At 33.1% G+C, this 11,473-nt stretch overlaps 1 pseudogene; it reads right to left on the minus strand.

The window, feature by feature from the left end:
• Nucleotides 1-3,761: 3,761 nt before the first annotated feature.
• On the minus strand, nt 3,762-4,269 carry LOC128127830 (VQ motif-containing protein 4-like; annotated as a pseudogene).
• Nucleotides 4,270-11,473: the final 7,204 nt, after the last annotated feature.

The following is an 11,473-nucleotide window of genomic DNA, read 5'->3' on the forward strand; positions in this document are numbered from 1 at the left end:
CCTTACTGGATAAATAAATTTGATCAAGATGATATCTAACAATAATATAATGATTAGTAGTTAGCTGGCCATCAAATACTATGAAGCTAATTCAATGGATTAATTCATTTGAGATTTTCATTATTTAAGTGGATTAATTCATTCGAGATTTTCATTATCAAATAAAAGTTACAGTCACTTTAATTACCATGCGCTTGAAACCAAATTTTTAAAGAAATGTAAATGTCCTAATTAATAATTGAATGCTGGAAAATTATTTTATGAATTGATATCAAAGAAACCGATATTCGGAAAAATTAACGTGAATTAATATGAATGAAAACTATATTTAGCGGGTACCCGTGAACCGAACCAAGGTTACCCGTCTTTATACGGTTCGGTTCGGTTCGATTTTTTTGCTAATTCGGTTCGGTTACGGTTAGTGCATATGAGGTACTCGTCCCGTATTAACGGTTCAAAACTTATTATTATCTAAACCGAACCGACTTTTTAACACCCCTAGTCCCACATCACTCTCAACATCAAATATAAAAGGCAGTAAAATATTATAAAATGCAAGGGTGGGAGTAGCCTTGAGAAGCACGTGCGCTTCACATTCTCAAGACGTGTGACATGCTTGGGTTTGAAATAGCATCTTTATAGTTTGAAAGTTTTAATTTCCTTTTTTAATCTGGTTTAATGGCTAACTGAATTGGTTTTTTCTAAATCTTCTGAGTTGAGCTGAGTTTTATAATAGGCTGTGGTTTGGGTTAAAAAAACTGAACTGCAATTGGTCATAACCGAAAACTGAAAAACCGCAACCGATCGGTTTGGTGCTGTTTTGATTTTCAAAATTAAAAAGCCGATTATTACGGTTGTCGGTTCGGTTTTGATTAGAAAATGAAACGAACCGTACCATATAGAATAAATTTTATTATAAAAAAGTGAAACACCTAATCATTTGTTTTTGGTTTATCATCCTTACAAATGTCTCAAATTTTATTTTTAAAATTTGGTCATTTTTATTAGATATTATTATCAATTAATTATATCAATTTAATTCATCAAGAAACTAAGTAATATTATACTACTTTTTAACAATCTACTGAAAATGTCATACAAAATGTCTGGTGTAATCATAGTTACCAAAAACGCTCAAACAGTGGTGTACCACGTATCCAAACGCCCTGTACCCAATCGAGACGAAATCGGTCCGGTACGTGATATGTGGGCGAACCTCGAATTGGATACAGGCGATCTCAATCGATTCTAATAACGTTCCTCGAGTAAAAATCGAGTGTACATGGAGTCAAAATCGAGCGTACCTGAAGTCGTTTTTGTTGCTTCCGATGGGATTTTATGCGTCGACTAACATGGCAATTTGGGCGGGAGATAAGCCGCGTTTTACGGTGGCTGTGGGATTTGGTAATTGGTATTTTGTTATTAAGTATTTAATGTTTGAACCATGAACCGTTAAACTGCTAAGTAATAGTATACATATATTTTATATATTTTATGAAATGTCTTAGAACTAGGCACGGACTATACAATACACTGTACCGGTTCGTACCGAAATGAGGCTACCCCCCATGTACCCGATACGCTATATGTCGCGAACCCCGTACCGTACCGTACCTCGTTTCCCGTATCGTACCGCGTTTCTGGTAACTATGGGTGTAATGTAAATATTGCTTTATAACCGAAGATACTTCCATTAATTCTAAAGTACATTGCTATTTCATTAAACTAGTATTAACCCAAAAAGTATTGCTTCTCACCTTCTCTTTTACTTTTTGGTATATTCACTAAAATCCTCATCAAGGTCAGTAACGTAGAAAAAGTAATGTATTAAGGAGCCTCATGCTTCATGGGAATCGGGAAATGGATTTGGGTTTGGAAGCAACATTAGAATACCAGGTTAAAATTGTCGACTTCAAGAACAATTAAGAAGAAGGGACAAGGGCAAATATGTTCAAAAATAACATAATTTCCAATGTTAAGAGCATGCACAGCTTGACCAGCTAGATACTCTCCAACATCAAGGGCAAATCTGTCCAAAAATAGTTAAAAATCAAGCTTAAAAACTTGTTGATATCGATAGTCGTTGCTCATTGGTCAAGTAGTGCTAAAAAGGAAAAAAATTACATTCACATCCAAATCAATATAAATAGAAGCACATCTAAAAATCCAAATATTCAAATTAAAAACTATTGTTTAAATTATATAATGATCATATGGATTCGTTTTTGAAATTCAAAATAATGAGAAAAAAAATCTAAGGTTAATATGTTGTAATACACACAAACATTAAAAATTCAAAAAAAATAAAAATAAAAAACTAAAAGAGTTTACTTAGCAATCTAACAGGAAGTTATTTTAAGGATTATGAAACCTGCTCTCTGTGAATCAATATCTTTTAAAGGAGAAAAGTTTGGACTTTTAAGTCAAATTAATTTGTTGATATTATATTCCAAGTTATATGTTGTTCACTCTATTCAATGTATCGGTTCCAACAAATCATTTTTAAGGTGTTTGTTTTAATCCCCAAAATCTAAAAGTGAGACAAAATGTTGGTTTTGTCTACAAAAGTCAAGACAAATGTACTTGCATAGTGTTGACCACTTTCATCCAGGATGCTACCAGAAGTGTAACTGACAACCCAGGATCCTATTTCCAACGGTCGTGAGGCCTGACAATGGAGGCAAAGCATGTATTCGCAGCCAATCTCTTGCACACAAAGATCATTCTGCGTCTCGAGAATGAATGTTTTTATACAAAAGAATACATTTACGTCCTGTATAATTACACATTCAAAGTGAAAATACTTAGAGAAAAAAAGCTAATATGAATTCACCTAATTAACTGATTTTGCGCTTAAAAATATAATACCACAACCAAATAAAACAAACAACAGCATCACCTCAAACATTAAACCAAATCAGAATCACAAACCTGTTTTCTAGTAAACAATAGAGAAAGCATGCACAAAGACCACTAATTTAAGCATGGTCTTGATAATGGAGTTACCATCGAGCTTTATTAGATTTGTATAAAATTGCTCACACCCTACAAACACCACAGGTGCTCCCAATATAGAAATCATCAACAGTGCAACTCCAACCTAACAAAATCAAACAATTATTTATTTTATTTTTATAAAAAAAGAAGAAAATATATTCTAGTATTACCTTATCATTTATGTTATCAAACTTTATTAGCAAGATCCTATCAATCAACCTTGGGATGGGTGTAGTGAGAGATTAGCTAGTTCCTATTAAACTTTGGGTTCTACTTTACATACTAATCTACAACACCAACCTATATTATTAGGTTTACTTTTTAGGTGAATGATGCTAATTATTATCATATAAGTAAGTATTATATTGAGCTTACATTTTAAATCATAATCACAATATAATTATTATATTGACAATTATTACTAATCATTGCATTGTTTTTTGAAAAACTATTTTTTTTCTTTTTCTTATATATATATATATATATATATATATATATATATATATATATATATATATATCTCATGTGTTGGTGTTTCATATAGATTAAAAAAAAGGAAAAAAAAACATCATAAATGGTCCTTGTGTTTTTCCAGATTCTGAAGTTTAGTCCTTGTGGTTTAAAAATCTCAGAAATGGTCCTTGTGCTTTCAAAACTTTTTACAGATGGTCCTTATTGCTAACTCCGTTAACTTTTGTCCGTTAATTGAGGGGTATTTTCGTCATTTCACACCACAAGGACCATTTATGATGTTTTATTTTCTTTTATTTTTTTAAATTAAATTTAATCTCTCTCGATCGAAACATATAACCCTCCATCCTCATAGTAGTCGCCGGCAACGGATGTAAGTAAAATCCTTTCTCTGCAATTTCCTTTTCTTCAGCCTCAACATCCAAATTTGGGGAACAATCATTCGTCGGAGACCTATTAAACGGATCGGAAAGAAGAGGTGTGACCGGACTAAGCACCAACCACGGCAAATCAAGAAGACTTGGGGACATAATCTCCGGCGCGTTGGGAATTGGGATTCCGTGGGGATCCGGAGAACCCTCCGCCGTTTGTGAATCCAGGAGCCAACCGATTGATTTTGAAGTTCTTCAGACTGCTCTGCCGCTCGTACAGCTTCGATGGTTTTTTGTTCGGACTCGTTTTCATGGCAGGGATAGGGTTTCTCGCAGCTAAGTCTGGCCTGGTGGTGGCTGTGGATTGTTTGACTGTTTCAGATGATCTGGTTAGCAATGCTGTGTTTTCCCATTTTGGGTAAATTTTCATCTTTGGTATCGGTCAGAAAACACTATTATCACTCTGTAACCATTGCTGTCAATTTAGACTTCTTGATATCACCAATTTTAGGTAAATTTTCATCTTGTTCAATCACGTTAAGGATTTATTTAACACACTGCTGGAACCCTAATTTCCAAGAAAATTCAAGCTCAATTAGCATATAGATTGAAATGTAAAGATGTATTTAGTATGATAAATAAATGCTTTGTTTACCTTCCACATTTTCGAAAAGGAATGCAGAATTTTCTGGCATATTTCGACTACCCTGCCCTGGTGACTGTGATTTTGATTCTACGCCTTCCATATCAAGAGATCAACTGCCCTGAAATACTTGAATGTCATAAAATTGATAGAGATCAGTTTGTAACTGACATTTTCTTTCTCTAAATTCAGAAAATCTTTAGATGATTACTCTGTATATTGACGCTGCCAAGTGGAACAAGACTTGTAGTATTAAAAAGGAAGAAGAAGAAGAAGAAAGAAAGAAATAAACAGAGCGTTTGTTTTCTTATATTATGTTTTATGTTCTTGATTCTTCTTGATTGACTGGATTGTTTTCAATGATTATTGATCATCACATTCTGATTTCATCCAAATTTTCAATTACGAATTTGACGATCGAAATCAGTACTAATCCAAATTTTCAATTACGAGTTTGTATCTGCAATGATCACTGATAGGGAAGATGAAAGCTCGTTCTGAACTTATGATTTAGAGAGAGAGAGAGAGAGAGAGAGAGATTTTATATATTAAATAATTATATTTAGTTTTTTCTTTTTTTAAAAAAAATAACTAAAAAGATCATAAATGGTCCCTGTGGTGTGAAATGACGAAAATACCCCTCAATTAACGGACAAAAGTTAACGGAGTTAGCAATAAGGACCATCTGTCAAAAGTTTTGAAAGCAAAGGGACCATTTATGAGATTTTTAAACCACGGGGACTAAACTTCAGAATCTGGGAAAACACAGGGATCATTTATGATGTTTTTTCAAAAAAAAATAAAGGGTTAAATTTGCCTATGACATGTATTGTTGTCACATTTATGTTGATAAAAGTATTGTCTTAAAGAATATATATATATATATATATATATATATATATATATATATATATATATATATCCACTATTGAAAATATGTGGCTTCTATAATTAAAAAAAAGATGGTTAGTTGATGAACACAAGAGAAAAAAACGATATAAATAGAAGGTGTGGTTATTAAAAAAAATGGGAGATGTATCAGTATTATGCTACTAAAAAATGTGTAAATTGTGAAAACACAAAAGAAAAAGAATTTTTATTAAAAAAAAAAGCCCAATGGTGTCATGCGGCTCCCAAATATTTTTTCATAACTTTTTTAGGGATAATGTCACTGTAGCACATGAAACTTTTTACATTTGGCTAACTTTGTCATTAAAGTTTTTTTGGTACATTAGACCATTAAACTAGTATATGATATATTAATTTAGTCATTTTACATACTTTTAAATGGTTTTCCGGTTGACATTTTATATATGTCAATTAATATATATTTTTTGGCTAATCCGATGCCACATGAGATATGCCACGTCAATAAATGGTATACGAAGCTTAAATCCTTTCGTCTTCAGCTATCGAACTTCACACGTCTTCATTATTAAGCTGTAAACGAAACTGATATAGGGTTTATGAATCATTTCTGTTATTGAGCTGAAGAACCAAAGAAGTCGCAGCAGTGGCAAAATCGGAACCTAATGGAGTGTTTGCGATGGTGGAACTCAACTACCAACGAGTATTTAATCAGAATCCTTTCTCTTACACTGGTGGTGTGAAAACCATGTTTACTGATGTCGACTTTTCTTTTATGACTTATTCTGAGTTTCTGACCTTCTACAAACATTTCATGCATGAATAGTGTAAAAAATTTTACTCTGTAAACCAGGCAATTCCCTGATGGAAAGGCTTAATCCTATTTCTGATGATGTGGAATATGCTGCTTTTATTTTTTATGCTAATGGAATAGATGATGTAATTTCAGTTTATGTGGATCATATTGGGGTTGGTGTTGATGGGTGGTTTGATGATGAAGATAATAATGATGATGAACATGAGTCTTTTAATGATGGTGAAAATGAAGATAACATATATGAACTTAGGAATGTTGTCTTTAAATTTAATGAGGATGTAGTGCATATGAATAGGACATCAAATGATCCTTTCTTGAGTAAGTTATGTGTTGGTGAGGAGGAGGATAACAACATTGTAAATGATGATACTGGGAGAGAAGTTGAACCTAACATCCAAACTAATTCCATATTTAATGAGCTATTACACAGGAAAAAACAAAAACCAATTCTACGAATGAGATTTAAGGGTCCAGGGGTAAGTAAAACCAATGTTGTGAAACTATGTTGTGGCTAATGGATATCAATTGTGTTTTGGAAAAATGATAGGAAAAGACTTTTGGTGAGGTGTAGTAAGGGTGCTTGCACATTTAGATTATGGGCTTCTTGGATGAGTGATGAAGAGAGTTTCCAAATCAAATCACTAAAAGTTGATCATAATTGTACTAGGAACTTCAAGTTTGGATCATTGGTGACATATGCATGGATTGGGAGTTAGTATACCAAAGAGATTGTATAAAGTCAGAAAATGAGTGTAAGGAAGCTTAGGGTAAATGTAATGACCAAGTTTGGTATCCAAGTTGGTATGGGCCAATGTAGGAGAACAAAGAAGTATGCACTGAATCTTGTTGAAGGTAGCCTTGTTGAACATTATGGTAAGCTATGGTCATATGATCATGAGATTTTAAGGACAAATCCTGGGTCAACTGTGAAACTAGATGTGGAGGATGGTCCAGATGGAAAGAAATATTTTAACAAGTTCTATGTTTGTTTTCAAGGAGATAAACAAGGTTGGATTGAAGGGTGTAGTAGGATAATAGGTCTTGATGGATGTTTTCTTAAAGATGTTTGTAAGGGGGAATTGATTTGTGCTATTGGGAGGGATGAAAATGACAATATATATATCATATTGCTTGGGCAATGGTTAGTGTGGAGAACAAGTAGAATTGTAAATGGTTTTTAGAGCTTCTCATTGATGATCTAAACTTGAATTTAGGCAATGGCTTTAGTTTAATGTCAGACCAACATAAGGTTAGTATTTTACATTGTAATTCATTTATATTTATTTTAAACTATCTGATTTAAACCTTTTTATTAATATAGGGTTTGATAGAGGCTATTAAAGAGTTGCTTCCATATGTAGAGCACAAACAGTGTGTTAGACATATTTGCCAGAATTTGTAGAAGAGATTCACTGGTGTCATATATCATACCTTGTTTTGGAGAGAATCTAAAGCCACAATTGAGCAAGATTTTAAAGTTGTGATGAAGGAAATTGAGATATTGAACCCAGATGCCCGTCAATATCTCATGGAGAAAGATCTTAAAACATGGTCAAGAGCTTTCTTTCAAGTTGGAAGGTATTGTGATGTAGTTGAAAATGGCTTCTCTGAAAGTTTTAATGTTGTAATAGTAGATGCCAGGAAGAAGCTCATAATAACCATGTTAGAGGAGTTAAGATTATAAATGATGGACAGAATGTACAACTTGAAATTAAAGGGACAACAATGGGAAATCATATTTGTCCATAGATAAGGGAAAAGGTGAATTAGCTTAAAAAATCAGAGGCATTATCATGTACTACCTAGTGGATTAAACCAATTTGAGGTAAGGGGAGCAACAGATGCATATGAGGTGGACTTAGAAAGGAAAACATGTTCATGTAGGTTGTGGCAATTGAATGGATATGGATGTGCTCATTCTATAGCTAGCGTATCCTATCTTAATAGGGATGTAGAAGCCTATGTAGACAACATGTTTAGCACTACCACATTTAGGAAGGCATACAATTACATAATTTCCCCCATGAATGGCAGTGACATGTGGCCAGAGACAAATTGTACTCCACCATTGCCTCCTATTAGTAGAAGGATGCATGGTAGGCCAGCTACTAAGAGGAAGAAATCTACTATAGAGAATACAGGAACACACAAGGTTTCTAAGGTTGGAAAGAAAATTAGATGTAGTATATGTAAGGAGATAGATCACAACAAGACCACTTGTCCATAGAGAAGGCACCAAAAGTTAAATGTGAAGAAACAGAAAGTTTTTGTGAAGCAAAATGCAGGACAGGTAAAACCATTTAAAATTTAAATTTATTTACATATGATTTGTTACTAACATAATTATATCATGCCATATATGGTGGTACAAGTGAACCATAACAAAATGAAGAGGTTGAAATGACTCCAATTGAGATGGATACTACTCAAAATGTTATTCAAGTTACTCCTACTAATGTCGAATCCGGTATTGCAAGGGATTTTAGTCATTCTATGCAAGTTACTCCACCTAGAAGTTAGGAAGGTGATAAGGGTGTTGTGGGTGAGGAAGCTGAGGAAGGTGGTAATATTCAAGATGATGAGGTTATTCCTAATGTCCAAGTTGTTGATAATGTTCAAATTCAGGAGGTTGTTCCTATTATTCAAGTTTAGCAGATAAGGGTTAGACCAATTTCAGAGATTTTGAAGAGGATGAGGAGAAGAAAGTCAGAGTGAATCTTGAAGCTGAAATTAGGCAAGAGAATTGGTGGTGTTGATGATCCAACAAATTCTAAGGGAAAAGCTCTTCTAATTTATTAGTGTTGATTTTTACTTGGTGTTATTTGGATTTAAAGTATACGTGTTAGGATGATGGTAATTTGGATTTAAAGTTTGTGTATTAGGATGATGGTAATTTGGATTGAAATTATGTGTATTTGAACACATGTGATGTGATCATTTATGTATACATGGTGCATTTTTAAGTTAATTCATGACATGAAAGGGTATTTTGATTATTTATATATGGATAGTGCCTTTTTAAGTTAACTCATGACATAAAAGGGTATTTTAGTCATTTATGTACGCACGGTGCCTTTTTAAGTTCACTAATGACATAAAAGGGTATTTTGGTCATTTATGTATGCATGGTGCTTTTTTAAGTTAACTCATGACATAAAAAGGTATTTTGGTCACTAATAAATGTATGGTACCTTTTTAAGTAAACTGTTGACATGAAATGATATTTTACTCACTTATGAAAGTATGTTGCCGTTTTAAGTAAGCTCATGACATATGGCTTTGAATATTTTTGCATGGAAAAATTTGGAATAATATACATGCATGTGAGTGTGTAATATGGTCGTGGATATGGTTCTATAATGGATTCAAATGTCCTATTTTTTCATTATAAAAACACCCACTGACTATTAACCACAAATGGTCCCCATACATATTGTGTACTTCCACATGGACCACTTTCTAATTTGCTCCCAATATAATAGCATGCACAATAGCCAATTTAATTAAATATAATTATTAAGAATACAGGCTATGCATATGTTTCAGTAACATCAACATCTGATTTTACAAAATGCCCTACAATTGGGACTTTCAATATTTTTTACATTAATTATCATATACCCTTTCATTAGGGACATACCGGTTTACAACATCAACACATCAAAGTTGATAGCCCAACTTGTAACTAAAAGAAGCTTCAAAACATACAAAATGCCCATCATTATTGACTTTCTAATCCGCTTTTACAAAAAAATACAAAAGCTTACAACAACCACCCTAACTAAGTACAATCACCCCTAACTTCAAAACACAAAAGATCAAGTAAGCAAACAACAAGGCAACTATCATCCTGTACCTACCTATTGCCTTCCTTGCATCATAAACTTCTTTCTCACTATTTTCCACCTTATAATCCTTCTCCTCAAATTGTTCATCTCAGACAGATCCTCTTTAGCATCAAGTTTATGCTTCAGAGAATATAGAAGGTTTTTATAGTACCCTTCTTCCTGTTCTTCGTCTTTCCATTCAAAGAAGGTACATTTCTTCAACCTAGTCAGTAAAAAGCCAATGCATCTATAAATGAAAATGCTTTAATTTTGATAGTAATTAAAGATTAAGAAAATCAGCTACCTTTAATGTACTAACAAAATGGGGTTGATTCACAATCACAAATAATCATCAAGAAGAAAATAAAAGTAGTTTTTTTTTACAAAATACAATGAACCATGATCGTCTTTAGACGAAGAAACACCATAGCAAACCCTAAATAGTAAGTTATCAAGATCAGGATTATTGGGACCTACCAAATTGTTTTGACAATTCCAAAAATGCCTCCCAGGGTTTGTTATCTTCCAACACGTTCGTTCTTTAGCTGGAACGCCACAATCACAAAGCTTTACTCCTTCTCGTGACTAAACACGAGTCACTTGTAGTTGATTCCTTGAAGTGGATTAGCTCGAAGACATTGTTCTTGAGGACGGAAAGAGTCGGTTGAAAGGATTTGACTTTTCATAAAAGGGTAAGAAACACTTAAATGAAGGGCCAATTGAGAGTTTCAATTAATTAGGCTTGTTCGACAACTCGACTTCTTCGACACATCAGTATCCCACATAAGCTTATTGGACACACCAGCGTGCCACATAAGTATTGTAACCAATGAACCTTCTCATTTTTTAGATAGTGGTGTAATTAAAAGGTAAAAATGGATTTTAGTGGTCTAATGTACCAAAAAAACAATAATGACCAAATTAGCCAAATGTAAAAAGTTTCATGTGCTACAGAGATATTATCCCATTTTTTTATATTTGTTTTGTGTCTTGAACTCACAAACTTAATATAATTTTTTATTTAATATTATAATTTATAATTTTATGATTGTAAAAATATTTTAATATATCAAAATGAAAGTTTGAAGATCAAAAAAAATATTGAGTTAAATACATATTATATTGACAAAATTGCAAAAACGGTCCTTGTGTTTGGCAAATGAATGTACTTTTGGTCTAAAACGAAATGTTGGTGCACCATTGGTTAAATTTTGAATACCTTGTGTGATTTTGGTCCCTATGATTGACATTTTTGTGTGGTTTTTTTCCACATTCAACTTAAAAAGATGGATATGCCCTTATATTTCTTTTATTAATTTCCTTTTTAATTTCTTATTATTAAAAGAAAAAGAAATAACACCTACCCCACCCCTTGTACTCGCCTTTACCCCCACTCACGTATATATATTATCTCTCTGTCTCTATCTCTCTCTCTCTCTCTCTCTCACACACACAACAACAACACCATCACCGGTCACCT

The sequence above is a fragment of the Lactuca sativa genome, chromosome 1 (genome assembly GCF_002870075.4).
Source record: "Lactuca sativa cultivar Salinas chromosome 1, Lsat_Salinas_v11, whole genome shotgun sequence".
Classification (NCBI taxonomy): domain Eukaryota; kingdom Viridiplantae; phylum Streptophyta; class Magnoliopsida; order Asterales; family Asteraceae; genus Lactuca; species Lactuca sativa.